Genomic DNA, 16050 nt, shown 5'->3' on the forward strand with positions numbered 1-16050 from the left:
CTGTTGAGAGAGATCTCATGGTATACCCACGATCTAAAAATCTATTGCGTAAGAGACAGGCTTGCTGAAGAAAAGCTCCATCTGTACTACAATTCCTTAGAAGTCTATAGAACTGCCCCAATGGGATTCCCTTAAAGGTGTGGCCTGGATGGCACGAATCAGCTCTTAATAGAGCTGTAAGGAGCACCGGGAGACCGGCGCGCATTCCTACCTTCAGGCGCGCCGGTCCCCGGCTCCTCCGGTACAGCGCGCTCCTGCGCGCACCTCTCTTCGGCGCGTCCCGACGTGCAATGGCAAAGGGCGCGCGCATGCGCAGTAACTTTAGGTCCTCCCGGCGATGCGCGATGATGTCAGTGGACGCGCTGACGTCACTTTGGCGCCAAATTCAAACTTAAAAAGCGGTTCCTTGCTTGTTTTCATTGCCCAAGCTGGTCCTGTATTCCTGGTGCCTTGCTAAGCTGTCTTTGTCTGATTATCTGTTTTTTTGACTCCCTGCCTGACTTTTGACTACGCTCCTTGCTGCCTGCCACCGACCTTTGCCTGACTTTCGACCTTGATCCTTGCCGCCTGCCACCGACCCTTGCCTGACCACGACTCCGATTTCGTCTCAACCCTTGGTACCGTGTTTGAATAACCTTGGCCGTAAGTAGGATCCCTGCCTCTCCCGCCGCAGAAAGTCCGGGGCCCCAAAAGGGCGTCGGTGAACACCGGGGTCGGCAGGGCTCTCCTGCTTGCCTAAGGGGTTATTCCAGGCAGTTACTGGGCTCTTAAGTATACAGACTGTAACAGTTAGCTTGGGCCAACATGGAGCCCTCTCATGCTGCCCCTACTGGTTCCCTGGAGAATGTCCTGGAAGCACTCCTCAAGCGCTTGGAATTTCAAGAGGCTCAGCAGGCTCATCTCTCCCAGTCTCTTCAACACTTCGCCACCCGTCTGGATTCCCTCCAAAGGGCGCAAGGTGGTTCTGCTTCACCTCCACAGGTTCCTGTCTCAGTCGCACCTTCGGCTGTGGTACAGCACTTCGAGCCTAAGATTCCTGTCCCTATGCGCTACGCAGGGGATCCTGAGGTTTGCCGTGGCTTTTTGAACCAGTGCCTCATTCAATTTGAACTGTCTCCCCTCAGGTACCCCTCTGAGAAATCCAAGGTGGCATATATCATTGCATTGCTCCAGGGTAAAGCACTGGCCTGGGCATCACCTCTTTGGGAACGAGACGACCCTTTAGTCCACAACTCCTCGGCTTTTATTGCTACATTTCGTGAGATCTTCGATGCCCCTGGCCGAAAGATCAATGCCTCTACCCGCCTTCTAAAGATAACTCAGGGCTCTTTGTCTGCTGCAGAATATGCCATTGACTTCCGTACCTTGGCGGCCGAGGTTGCTTGGAACAATGATGCCCTGGTCGCGGCCTTCTGGCAAGGTCTGAATGAAGGCATTAAGGATGAATTGGCCGCTAGAGATTTGCCCACACAGTTTGAGCAGTTGGTGTCTCTCGTCATTCGCATTGACTCCAGGATCAAGGAGAGACAGTCCCAGAAGTCTCGGGTCCGCAGACCACCAGTTTCTTCAGTGCTGCTTCCTGAATCTTCGTCTATCCCAAGTCTTCTGGCTGAGGAGCCCATGCAACTAGGGGCCACTCGTTTGTCTCCAGAGGAGAGAACCCGAAGAAGATCTGCCGGACTCTGCTTCTATTGCGGTCAAAGTGGTCATCTACTCAAAGCCTGTCCCGTAAAGCCACAACGTCAGGGAAACGCACCCGCCTAGGTTCGAGTGGGGAGTCTCCCCTAGGCAGAATTGTTTCACTCCCAGATGCTCAAGCTACTAGAATCTTCGTCCCAGCTACTCTGTCTTATGGCACTGAGTCTTTCCTGTGTCAAGCATTCCTGGATTTCGGGGCAGCAGGAAACTTCATTGATTCTTCCTTCGTCAAGAAATCTCGTTTCCCTGTTGTGTCTCTCCAGGTGCCACTCTCTGCTCAAGCGGTTGACGGTCGCCCGGTATCTCCTGGGTTATTAACTTCCTCCACTGAGCTGTTGCAACTTCGAGTGGGTTGGTTACACTCTGAAGAAATTTCTTTCCTAATTATTGAGTGTCCTAATACCCTACTTATCCTTGGTCTTCCGTGGCTCAGGCTACACAATCCTACTATCAATTGGGCCACCGGTGAACTCACTGCTTGGGGTTCCTCCTGTCGTTCTAAGTGTTTGGCAGCTCCAGTCGTGCCACTCCATGTCTCTTCTGTCGTGCCTGACCCTTCTCCTCTGCCTAAATGCTACGAAAGCTTCCATGATGTCTTTGAGAAAAGGAATGCTGAGACTCTCCCTCCACATAGACCTTATGATTGCCCCGTTGAACTGATCCCTGGCACCATGCCCCGAGGGGCAGAACGTATCCTTTATCTGTCCCGGAAACCCAGGCCATGAAGGAGTATACAGTGGAGGAAATAATTATTTGACCCCTCACTGATTTTGTAAGTTTGTCCAATGACAAAGAAATGAAAAGTCTCAGAACAGTATCATTTCAATGGTAGGTTTATTTTAACAGTGGCAGATAGCACATCAAAAGGAAAATTGAAAAAATAACTTTAAATAAAAGATAGCAACTGATTTGCATTTCATTGAGTGAAATAAGTTTTTGAACCCCTACCAACCATCAAGAGTTCTGGCTCCCACAGAGTGGTTAGACACTTCTACTCAATTAGTCAACCTCATTAAAGACACCTGTCTTAACTAGTCACCTGTATAAAAGACACCTGTCCACAGAATCAATCAATCAAGCAGACTCCAAACTCTCCAACATGGGAAAGACCAAAGAGCTGTCCAAGGATGTCAGAGACAAAATTGTAGACCTGCACAAGGCTGGAATGGGCTACAAAACCATTAGCAAGAAGCTGGGAGAGAAGGTGAAAACTGTTGGTGCGATTGTTCGAAAATGGAAGGAGCACAAAATGACCATCAATCGACCTCGCTCTGGGGTTTCACGCAAGATCTCACCTCGTGGGGTGTCAATGATTCTGAGAAAGGTGAAAAAGCATCCTAGAACTACACGGGAGGAGTTAGTTAATGACCTCAAATTAGCAGGGACCACAGTCACCAAGAAAACCATTGGAAACACATTACACCGCAATGGATTAAAATCCTGCAGGGCTCGCAAGGTCCCCCTGCTCAAGAAGGCACATGTGCAGGCCCGTCTGAAGTTTGCCAATGAACACCTGAATGATTCTGTGAGTGACTGGGAGAAGGTGCTGTGGTCTGATGAGACCAAAATAGAGCTCTTTGGCATTAACTCAACTCGCTGTGTTTGGAGGAAGAAAAATGCTGCCTATGACCCCCAAAACACTGTCCCCACCGTCAAGCATGGGGGTGGAAACATTTTGCTTTGGGGGTGTTTTTCTGCTAAGGGCACAGGACAACTTATTCGCATTAACGGGAAAATGGACGGAGCCATGTATCGTGAAATCCTGAACGACAACCTCCTTCCCTCTGCCAGGAAACTGAAAATGGGTCGTGGATGGGTGTTCCAGCACGACAATGACCCAAAACATACAGCAAAGGCAACAAAGGAGTGGCTCAAGAAGAAGCACATTAAGGTCATGGAGTGGCCTAGTCAGTCTCCGGACCTTAATCCAATAGAAAACCTATGGAGGGAGCTCAAGCTCAGAGTTGCACAGAGACAGCCTCGAAACCTTAGGGATTTAGAGATGATCTGCAAAGAGGAGTGGACCAACATTCCTCCTAAAATGTGCGCAAACTTGGTCATCAATTACAAGAAACGTTTGACCTCTGTGCTTGCAAACAAGGGTTTTTCCACTAAGTATTAAGTCTTTTTTTGTTAGAGGGTTCAAAAACTTATTTCACTCAATGAAATGCAAATCAGTTGCTATCTTTTATTTAAAGTTATTTTTTCAATTTTCCTTTTGATGTGCTATCTGCCACTGTTAAAATAAACCTACCATTGAAATGATACTGTTCTGAGACTTTTCATTTCTTTGTCATTGGACAAACTTACAAAATCAGTGAGGGGTCAAATAATTATTTCCTCCACTGTATCCAGGAGAATCTCTCCAGGGGCTTCATCAGGAAATCCAGTTCTCCTGCGGGCGCTGGCTTTTTCTTCGTTCAAAAGAAGGATGGGAGCCTCAGACCATGCATCGACTACCGGGGTCTTAACAAAATCACGGTCAAGAACCGTTATCCTCTCCCCTTAATTCCGGAGCTCTTCGACAGGTTAAAAAACGCGAAGGTTTTCTCCAAACTCGATCTTCGAGGTGCTTACAACCTGATCCGCATCCGCCAGGGGGATGAGTGGAAGACTGCATTTAATACCCGTGATGGCCACTATGAGTATCTCGTCATGCCCTTCGGCCTGCGCGATGACGTCAGTGGACGCGCTGACGTCACTTTGGCGCCAAATTCAAACTTAAAAAGCGGTTCCTTGCTTGTTTTCATTGCCCAAGCTGGTCCTGTATTCCTGGTGCCTTGCTAAGCTGTCTTTGTCTGATTATCTGTTTTTTTGACTCCCTGCCTGACTTTTGACTACGCTCCTTGCTGCCTGCCACCGACCTTTGCCTGACTTTCGACCTTGATCCTTGCCGCCTGCCACCGACCCTTGCCTGACCACGACTCCGATTTCGTCTCAACCCTTGGTACCGTGTTTGAATAACCTTGGCCGTAAGTAGGATCCCTGCCTCTCCCGCCGCAGAAAGTCCGGGGCCCCAAAAGGGCGTCGGTGAACACCGGGGTCGGCAGGGCTCTCCTGCTTGCCTAAGGGGTTATTCCAGGCAGTTACTGGGCTCCTAAGTATACAGACTGTAACAAGAGCATTACCAGCACAGGCCTTCCTGAACACAGTGGTCTCAACGTATGAGCCAAACGCCTCCAATTTTAAATCTAAAAAAGAAATACTAAATTTATTAAACTCACTAGTGAATTAAATTGTTACCTGTACTTGTACAGAGTAATCATGTCCCCTCGCAACATTGCCCAAAGTGGGAGCTTTCCGTGCCACAAACCTACAGCCCCCATGTAAGATCTGTGCTAATTGTGGATCATTATATAAAACAGGTATTAAATTGTTTATCACCTTTCTAATTCTATAAAACTGGTTGCTATAGGTAGTTACAAAAATAGGTGCAACATCACTCTTGTCCTTTTTATCACTATCAGTGACCTTATCAGCAAGTAAAGACACCCTCTCCATTCGGAGGGCCTTAATGAAAGCTGTTGAGAGAGATCTCATGGTATACCCACGATCTAAAAATCTATTGCGTAAGAGACAGGCTTGCTGAAGAAAAGCTCCATCTGTACTACAATTCCTTCGAAGTCTATAGAACTGCCCCAATGGGATTCCCTTAAAGGTGTGGCCTGGATGGCACGAATCAGCTCTCAATAGAGCATTACCAGCACAGGCCTTCCTGAACACAGTGGTCTCAACGTATGAGCCAAACGCCTCCAATTTTAAATCTAAAAAAGAAATACTAAATTTATTAAACTCACTAGTGAATCTCAAATTTAAATCATTAGTGTTCAAATCCTTTACAAAACCAGCATACTCACTCTCTGTACCTCGCCAAATAAACAAAAGGTCATCCACATAAGGTTTGTAGAAAACAATTTTGTCAATAAAATCAGAGGTACTGCCATAAATGTGGGACTCCTCCCACCAGCCCATGTACAGGTTGGCGAAGGTGGGTGTGAACTTCGCAAAAAGGAGCGCCCCCCTGTGGGGAGACCCATTGTGTCTGGAATAGGGTCACTTAATGAAAGGCTTTCAGAATACATTGACTTACTTTTGCAGCCTCTTGTACAACGATTGATTTCATATGTTCGGGACACTAAGCATGTCATTCAATTTTTGGGTGGTTTGAGGTGGTGGGATTCTTATTCTTGGGGCACAATTGATGTGACCTCTCTTTATTCATGCATTCCCCATCACAAGGGGTTATCTGCGGTTTCATATCACTTATGATGTGGTGACAAAGAATTTTATTTTGGATTCCATATCATATTTACTAACGCACAATTTCTTTAAATTTGATGGGGTTTTCTATCTCCAGAAGTGTGGGACGTCAATGGGTGCGAAGTTCGCACCCACCTACGCCAACCTGTACATGGGCTGGTGGGAGGAGTCCCACATTTATGGCAGTACCTCTGATTTTATTGACAAAATTGTTTTCTACAAACGTTATGTGGATGACCTTTTGTTTATTTGGCGAGGTACAGAGAGTGAGTATGCTGGTTTTGTAAAGGATTTGAACACTAATGATTTAAATTTGAGATTCACTAGTGAGTTTAATAAATTTAGTATTTCTTTTTTAGATTTAAAATTGGAGGCGTTTGGCTCATACGTTGAGACCACTGTGTTCAGGAAGGCCTGTGCTGGTAATGCTCTATTGAGAGCTGATTCGTGCCATCCAGGCCACACCTTTAAGGGAATCCCATTGGGGCAGTTCTATACACTTCGAAGGAATTGTAGTACAGATGGAGCTTTTCTTCAGCAAGCCTGTCTCTTACGCAATAGATTTTTAGATCGTGGGTATACCATGAGATCTCTCTCAACAGCTTTCATTAAGGCCCTCCGAATGGAGAGGGTGTCTTTACTTGCTGATAAGGTCACTGATAGTGATAAAAAGGACAAGAGCGATGTTGCACCTATTTTTGTAACTACCTATAGCAACCAGTTTTATAGAATTAGAAAGGTGATAAACAATTTAATACCTGTTTTATATAATGATCCACAATTAGCACAGATCTTACAAGGGGGCTGTAGGTTTGTGGCACGGAAAGCTCCCACTTTGGGCAATGTTCTCTCTCCCACTTTGTGGAGATCACAACCTACTAAACCCACTTGGTTGGCTACAAAAGTACATACATCTGTGGCGCACGTAGATGTATCACTTGTACATATGTGAAACGGTCCACCACTTTCCAGAGTTCGGTCACGGGCAGATCTTTTGATATACGTGTTTATGCAAATTGCAATACACAGTATGTTGTATACCTGTTAACCTGTTTAAGTTGTAAAATTCAGTATGTTGGCTGTACAATCCGTTCTTTAAAAAGTAGGATGCGAGAGCACATCAGACACATTGTTTCAAAGAGTAGTAACAGTCCTATTGCAAGGCACTTTACACAATGTTACGAGGCTGATCCTTCCTTTTTACAGATTCAAGTTATTGACAGGGTTTTCCCTGATGAAAGAGGTTCAAATATGCATAATAGACTGTTGCGTCTTGAGGTGAAATGGATTTTTATTTTGGGCACTCGACATCCTACTGGTTTGAATTCTGTTTTTGATATCAGTTGCTATGTTTGACATAATTAACCTGAAATTTAATGACCTTATTTATTGTTCTTTACTTTAATCATTTTGATTTTATTAAGGTCATCGCTGTGGGGTATTATGACTTTTATCTCATGTGCTTATATATTTATTATTGATTCAATTTTACTGTGTAACTTCGTGTGGCTTGCTACATTGTACTTGATTGTATCGAATTTTCTCCATCTGTTTAAGAGTTAAATGGGCGGTACTGATGTCCTGCTCATCATCGTTATGTCACTATTTAAACGTTTTCTTGCTTGTGTTTGTCATGCCTATGATTAAGTGTATATTTACACGAAACGCGTCAGGCGTATTGTTTTAAATGGAGTAATAAAAATCAAGTTTTAAGCAAGCCGCTGTGTCCGGTGCATTTGGAGCCCTTTTGCATATGCGTGATTTCGCCTTCCCCAGCTACAGGTTCGGGGCTCTGAGCACCTGAACCACTTCTGAACAACGGTGAGTTCTTTGTATTTAGGATTTCACATTGTGAGAGCTGATATGATGGTGTTGGGAATTTGACCTGGATCAACTGTGAGACAGATCCGGGGTTTATACACCCGGATCTCTCTTTTGTATTTGGTACGTTTTATTTACTTGATTTCCTGACATTTGAGACATTTAGGTTAAACTAATTGAGCCATTTCTAAGTTTAGGTTACTACCATTTCTTAGTTTGTAGTTTATATACAGTATATATCACAAATAATAACACCCAAGATACACAATTTCTTACAACGGCTTACCAGGTGATGTGGCCGATGACCTGGAGGACCCCATACATCCACCAGATCCTGTCCAACGTGCGGATGCCCGAGGGAATCAAGTCCAGGGACAAATTGTTTCCAATTACTTTGCCTGTAAGTACCTACAATCTTTAATCCCATACACAAGAAATACCAAACAACTTGTCCAAAAAAAAAAGATTGATTTCTGAGTGAACACTTCCCCAATTTGTTTTTTTTGTTTTTTTTTACAGGTTTAAAACCTGTCTATAAAACAAAATAAATCGAAAAGAAAACAAAAAAACAAAAACAAAACATAGGCCAAAGAAAAAATAGATTCCACCAAACCCTAATATGACCGTGCCCAATTTATTTGCGCTTACGAAGCTGCTTTGTTGAGCCTGCAGGAGGGGGAGCTGCACTCTCACCAGCAGCTCCACTGGTAGAGCTTGTTGGCTCTGTTGGCTTTTGGCCCTGTTGCTGGAGGGCAGCAATTTGTTGTTTCATTAGCAAATTTTGTTCCGCCAACAGAGCCACTTGTTGCCTTTTGAGCTCTACCATCTCCTCTTGCAGGCTCAACATGGCAGCCTCGTGTTGGGCCGTACGGGCCCTGTCTGCCTCGTGTAGCCTCGACATGTCGGCCTCATGTTGGGCCTTACGGGCCACGTCTGCCTCATGGAGGCTTACCATTGCCTACTCATGTGCGGCCTGGCGTGCCTGACCTTCATTGTAGGCCTGAGTGGCCACACACAAGTCTGTATGCAATAGATTGCGCATCATCACTTTGTGGTTCTTTATTAGGGTTTGGTGGAACCTATCTTTTAGCTGTTCTCGTGTGGCCTGGGGTTGGAGCTGCTGCTGCTGGGGAATGTTGGCCAGCTCCTCATCCGAGAAGAAGGCCACGTTCGCTGCCACCGACGTGTGACCCTCTCTCACTTTCCTCCCCACTAAAGGTTCGCCTTGTATTGGAGGATGACGCTGTGGGGAGTGTAGCCCAGACGAGGAGCGTCCACCTTTGGGAAAAAAAGAAGAAAAAAATGTATTTAATTTTTTGTTATCTTCATGATGCAAAACCATGACCAAGTTTATTTGTACCCAAAAATTTGTGGACATTGATTCATTCCAAATGAGGCAAAAAGGTTAAATCAAGTTGAAAAGATTGACTGTCCAAAAGTCAAAGATGAACTGACTGCACCTAACCCAGCAAGACACACTTGGCAAATAATAGGACTATTACCATTATGAAAGCGGATAAAGGTGGGGGTACAGTGGTGCTAAATAAAAATGCCTATGAAACAGAAGCCTTGCGACAGCTGGGGAATGAGGTACACTATCGTAGATTGGATGGAGATCCAACATTTAACTTTAGAAACGAGTTAAATATCTTCCTTAATGCAGCAGTAATGGAAGGGGTGATTACTGAGGAATTATACCAACTAATCTTTTTGCAGTATCCTATGGTACCTAATATTTATTTTCTTCCTAAGATTCATAAAAGTTTGGACAACCCGCCAGGCAGACCAATCGTTTCTATCATAGGTTCATTATGGCAACCACCTGCTATTTTGGTTGATATGTACTTGCAGGAAGTAGTACCCACTTTAGAACCCACTAAAAGACACTACTGACTTTTTGAATAGGCTTAATAGTGTCCTTTTACCGGCTGGTAAATTTGTACTCTGTTCATTAGACGTGAAGGATCTCTTCACGTCTATTCTACACGAAGAGGGAATTGAGTGCATACGACACTATTTAACTGGAGCAAACCTGCAGATGTATAAGGTGAATTTTCTTTATGATTTGTTGGAGATGGTATTGACACGTAATTATTTTATATTTAATGCTGAATACTTTTTGCAACTGCAGGGTTGCGCGATGGGTGCCAATATGGCACCAGCCTATGCCAACATCTTCATGGATAACTTCGAAAGAGCTTATGTTTTTTCGAATACACTATACCAGCCATTTATACATAGTTATATGCGCTATGTGGATGATACTTTTTTCCTGTGGACAGGTACCATGGATTTATTAAATGAATTTTTGTCTTACTTGAACAATGTTCATTCCACTATTAAATTTACCCTAGAGGTAGGTCTTTCGGAAATACACTTCTTGGATGTTATGGTGAAAATTGTAGGTTCTAATTTTGTTACCTCACTATATAGGAAACCAACAGATAGAAATAATTTATTAAGACCATCTAGTTTCTATCCTCAAGGGCTCTTTAGGGGGCTCCCTAAGAGTCAATTTATGCGCATTAAACGTATTACATCGGATGCTGAACTATTTGAGGAGGAATCCTTAAAGATGGTACAAAAGTTCGCGGAAAAGGGCTATTGTCAAACAGAACTGATGGAGGCAAAAAGGGAGGTTGGTTTGATTCCAAGAAAGGAGGCTTTAAAAACAAAAAGTAAAGTAGTGGAAAGAGCTAAGCATATTCCTTTCATTACATCATATGATATTAATGCTAAGATACAAAGGAATATTATTTTAAAGCATTGGGGTATACTAGCTACTGACCCCAAATTTGGCCATTTGTTTAAATCACCACCAATTTTTTCCTATTGGAGAGGGAGGAATATTGGGGAGCTAATAAAACGAAGATCTGATTCCAGACAGTTGATGGAGGCCACTGTAACAAAAGGTACTGTGGTATGGTGACAAAAAGGTCCCCGGTTTCCTGGGGAAAAGTGATTGACAACATGTATGTTGGGCCACGGATTCTCAGACATTTTTACTGAGGTGAGACCAGCAGTGTTTTGGGGCATAGAAACACTTTGTTTCTCTGCAGTTTTTTTAAATTGTTGATCCGGGGCTGGTCTTACTGGGAATCTGCAAGAGCAGGGTGGGTGGATTCCCAAATCCATAGGCCAGGTTTTTCAGGAGGCCCTAAGCCTATTTGTAGTACACCTGAAGCTGTGCAGGAGAGCTGATGAGCCTGTGTGTGTGTGAGAGAGAGACACGCTGCTGGATTTGCTCAGCTTCAGGAGAAAGAGAAGCATTTATTTTTGTGTTAGCCAGGAGGCTTGATATTTCTGTTCCAATTGTTGTTTTATACCCCCTGCGAGGAGAAACTTCTGCAGCCGCTGAAAAATAAACGCAGGCAGGAAGCCCTTACACCGGTCTTGGTGTGTGAAGTTGCCTCATTTGCAGCCTACCAGTGAGTGAATCCCCCACAATTGGTGTTTCGGATGCGGGCATCGATTGCCACACGCGGGAGTCACCTGACCACAGTAAGTCTCCTGTGGGTATTGTGCGGACTGTATATCATATAAGTGATATTTAAAGGGACACTGCATATAAAAGTTATAATATGGAGGATGTCCTCAAGGCTTTGCTGCAATCCACGGCTACCTTACAAAGGGCCCACCAGGAGAGCCTGGTGCTACAGCAGCAGTCTAACAGCAACCAGCAGGAGGCAAATCGTTTGTTGGAAGCCCAGATTACAGCACTGGCACAGGCTGCAGAGAGAGTTGCAGTTGCAAATTGAGCTGGTAAAACAGCTGACAGCCAAGGTGCACTGCTCCATTCCAGGCAGCAACCTCCTGCGGAGAATGACTGGGCAGGATGATGTGGAGGCTTTCCTCTGTACCTTTGAGAGGACAGCAGAGCAGCAAGCCTGGTCGAGGGAGCAGTGGGCGATGATTGTTGCACCACTACTAGTGGGGGATGCCCAGAAAGCTTTTTATGATCTGTCCTCCGAGGACACCAAGGACTATAACAAGTTGAAGTCTGAAATCCTGCGGAGACTGGGGGTAACCACCTCTGTGAGGGCCCAGCGGGTCCACAGTTGGGACTTTAAGGTTAAGGGGTCACCGCGTTCCCAGATGTATGATCTCATTAACCTAGTGAAACGTTGGCTGCAGCCAGACTTGCTTTCCGGACCTCAGTTAGTGGAAAGGGTCACAATGGACCGATACCTGATGGCCCTTCCCACAGAATTACGGCGGTGGGTGAGCCAATCTGACCCAAATACAGCAGACCAGTTGGTGGAACTGGTGGAGCGATACCTCGCTGCTGAGGACTTCACTACCCGGGCGGTGTCCACCCCGAAGAGGCTGTCTGCAGTTGTCCTACCCAAGAAGTCGGCTACAGTGGAGAAGCCCAGCACAGAGGACCCCGGGAACCCAGGTTCAGAGTCAACAAGAGGAAGATCTGGCGGAGACAGCCCACACCAGACCCGCAGAGCTCCCCAGTGCTGGAGGTGCCGAGAGTGGGGACATATTGCCCCCAACTGCCCAGCTGATCCAGAACCCATGGAGTGTGGAACAGAGAGGAAGTTGTCTCTGTTCGCTCGACCAGGTCTTGTTGCGGATCCTGAGGTACCTACTTGTGTCGTCCAGATTGGTAAGCGCACTGTGAATGCACTTGAATGTTAGACACAGGTAGCTTAGTCACACTGGTAAACACACAGCTCCTGAAAGACTGTCCTTTAACCCAGCGTCAAGTGGGAGTGGTGTGTGTACATGGGGACTGTAAGAAATACCCCACGGCCCTAGTGACTTTTGTGACCCCCGCAGGGACTGTGTGCCATGAAGTGGCAGTGTCTCCCATACTCCTGCACAGTGTAATTTTGGGCAGAGACTTCCCCTTATTTCGAGAACTGTGCCAACTGAACTGTGAACTGAGCATGGGGAGGGGAGACTCCACCCAATTGAACTGGATCCTTCTACAGGGACTGTTAATGACAGTAGAATGTCTGGGGGAAAAAAAGTGGGACCACTCGTCTCAGATGTTATTGTAAATGGTACTGATGAGGGGTCAGAAGAAAATGAGTTGTTTCCCTTAGCTGTATTAGTTGGCGAATCTGAAGCAACTGCGGAGACTGTTGAGGAACCTAGCATGCCTGAGCTAGAGGTCTCCCGTGATAACTTTGGAACCGCCCAGCTAAGGGACCCAACACTTACTAAAGCTTGGGAAAATGTCACCATTAATAATGAGAACACAGAAAATCCTGGTGTAGATTGTGTATTTCCTCACCTTGTTGTACAAAATGACTTGCTTTACTATGTGGATAAGATTCGAGGGGGAGATTGTGGAACAGCTAGTGGTTCCCCAGCCATATAGGAGAACGGTTCTCAATCTGGCCCATTCTCATCCACTAGGTGGCCACTTAGCATATGAGAAAACCAAAGACCGAGTGTTACAGCGGTTCTTTTGGCCGGGGGTACATGCAGATATAAAGAGCCATTGTGAATCCTGCCCAGAGTGTCAGAAATCTGCTCCAATGCCCCATTTTCGCAGCCCATTAGTCCCATTGCCAGTAATTGAAATTCCATTTGAGCGTATTGCAATGGACTTGGTAGGGCCACTAATAAAATCTGCTAGGGGGCATCAGTACATTTTGGTAGTCATGGACTATGCCACTCGGTATCCAGAGGCTGTTCCCTTAAGGAACACCTCCTCAAAAACCATTGCCCGAGAGCTGTTCCACATGTTCACCCGTACGGGAATTCCAAAAGAGATACTTACAGATCAGGGGACTCCCTTCATGTCTAGAGTAATGAAGGAATTGTGCAAGTTTCTCCAAATCAAACAGTTACGCACATCTGTTTATCATCCCCAAACTGACGGGTTGGTAGAAAGGTTCAACAAGACCCTCAAGGGGATGTTAAAAAAAGTGGTTGATAAAGATGGGAGGAATTGGGATTGTTTACTTCCCTATCTTATGTTTGCCATTAGAGAAGTCCCACAGGCCTCTACGGGGTTTTCCCCCTTCGAGTTGTTATATGGGCGCCACCCACGAGGGCTGTTGGACGTGGCAAAGGAGACAGGGGAATCTGAATCCACCCCATACAAAAGTGTGGTAGAGCATGTTGCAGACATGCAAGACCGTCTTGCAATGGTCATGCCCCTTGTGAGAGAGCATATGCTTCAGGCCCAGGAAGCTCAAAGCCGGATATATAATAGATCGGCTCGTGTCCGAACTTTCCAGCCTGGGGACAGGGTGTTAGTCTTGGTTCCTACAGTAGAAAGTAAGTTCCTGGCCAAATGGCAGGGCCCTTACGAGATTATAGAGCGCATAGGGGAAGTTAATTATAAGGTGCCCCAACCAGACAGGCGTAAGAAGGAGCAGCTCTATCATGTGAACCTAATTAGGTCCTGGAAAGATAGGGAAGCCCTGTCAGCCTATTCTACAGCTGTAGAGGTAGAAATCCCTCATGTGCCTGAGGTAAAAGTGGCTGAGACCCTCACTAACAGTCAGAAGCAGGAAATGAGAGAATTCCTGATCAGGAATAAACAAATATTCTCAGACCAGCCTGGGTTTACTGAGATAATAAAACATGACATTATAACTGGACCTGGGGTTAAAGTCAATGTCAGACCTTATAGGATACCCGAGGCCCGACGCCAGGCAGTTGCAGAGGAGATTAAAAGGATGTTGGAGCTGGACGTAATTGAGGAGTCCCATAGTGAATGGTCCAGCCCCATTGTCCTTGTCCCAAAACCGGATGGTAGCATCCGATTTTGCAATGACTTCAGAAAGTTAAATGAGGTCAGCAAGTTTGATGCATATCCTATGCCCCGGGTAGATTAATTGATTGAAAGGCTAGGACAGGCCTGATACATCACCACTCTAGATCTTACCAAGGGGTATTGGCAGGTACCCTTCACCGAAGGGGTGAAAGAGAAGACAGCCTTTTCCACTCCTGAGGGGCAGTGGCAATATAAACGCTTACCGTTTGGCTTACATGGGGCCCCAGCCACGTTTCAGAGAATGATGGATCGCATTCTCAAACCACACAGAGGGTATGCTTCAGCCTACCTGGACGATGTGGTTATCTTTAGCCCGGACTGGGAAAGTCATTTGCCTCGGGTACAAGCGGTCCTTGACTCTATCTGGAAGGCTGGTCTGACAGCAAACCCCAAAAAGTGTGCCATGGGGTTAGAAGAGGCCCGCTATTTGGGGTATGTTATTGGAAGAGGGGTAGTCAAGCCCCAGGTGTCCAAAATTGAGGGAATTCAGCAGTGGCCCCGGCCAAATTCCAAGAAGCACGTGAGGGCTTTTCTTGGGATAGTGGGGTATTACAGGAGATTTGTCCCCAATTTTGCCTCCCTAGCATCCCCACTTACTGACCTCACAAAAGGGAGTAAAGCTGGAGCAGTTACATGGACCCCAGAGGCAGAGGAAGCCTATCTAAACCTTAAGGCATCCTTGTGCAGATACCCTGTGCTAATAGCTCCTAATTTCAAAAAAGAGTTCCTTGTACAGACTGATGCCTCTGAGGTTGGGTTAGGGGCTGTTCTGTCACAAGTGGTGAATGGGGAAGAACACCCGGTAGCATACCTAAGTAGGAAACTAACCCCCGCTGAATGCAGGTATGCCATTGTTGAGAGGGAGTGTCTGGCCATCAAGTGGGCATTGGAGAGCCTGAGATATTATCTCTTAGGGAGGCAGTTCAAACTTATCACCGACCATAATAATAAGACAAAACAGAGGCGCCAAAAAGATAAAATTAGCTAAAAACACTTAAAAACCCAATGGGTAATTCAGAGGAGGTAGTAGTAAACTTACCTCCTCCAGACAGACACCAACAAAAGTGGTAATTTTCAGTAATAATTTATTCACAACAATATTGCTACGCGTTTCGCAGGCATTTCCCGCTTCATCAGGCAATGTAGAATAGGCGCAAAAAAACAGTGTCTTTGTATAAACACACCAGGAGCCTCTGTGCACAGAGGCTCCTGGTGTGTTTATACAAAGACACTGTTTTTTTGCGCCTATTCTACATTGCCTGATGAAGCGGGAAATGCCTGCGAAACGCGTAGCAATATTGTTGTGAATAAATTATTACTGAAAATTACCACTTTTGTTGGTGTCTGTCTGGAGGAGGTAAGTTTACTACTACCTCCTCTGAATTACCCATTGGGTTTTTAAGTGTTTTTAGCTAATTTTATCTTTTTGGCGCCTCTGTTTTGTCTTATTATTATACTGAGTCCACCCCGAGTGGAGGGGTGTCATCCCCATTTTTCTTCCTTCTACAGAGAGCGACTTCTTATTC

General features: G+C 45.6%; 1 long non-coding RNA gene across 1 annotated transcript; it reads left to right on the top strand.

Moving 5' to 3' along the window:
- The first annotated feature begins 7960 nt into the window (after positions 1 to 7960).
- Positions 7961 to 9146, top strand: LOC116411517. The gene is made up of 2 exons (XR_004223162.1): positions 7961 to 8179; positions 8998 to 9146. It is a non-coding gene; the product is annotated as an uncharacterized LOC116411517 (long non-coding RNA).
- Positions 9147 to 16050: the final 6904 nt, after the last annotated feature.

This window comes from Xenopus tropicalis, chromosome 6 (genome assembly GCF_000004195.4).
Source record: "Xenopus tropicalis strain Nigerian chromosome 6, UCB_Xtro_10.0, whole genome shotgun sequence".
Classification (NCBI taxonomy): Eukaryota; Metazoa; Chordata; class Amphibia; order Anura; family Pipidae; genus Xenopus; species Xenopus tropicalis.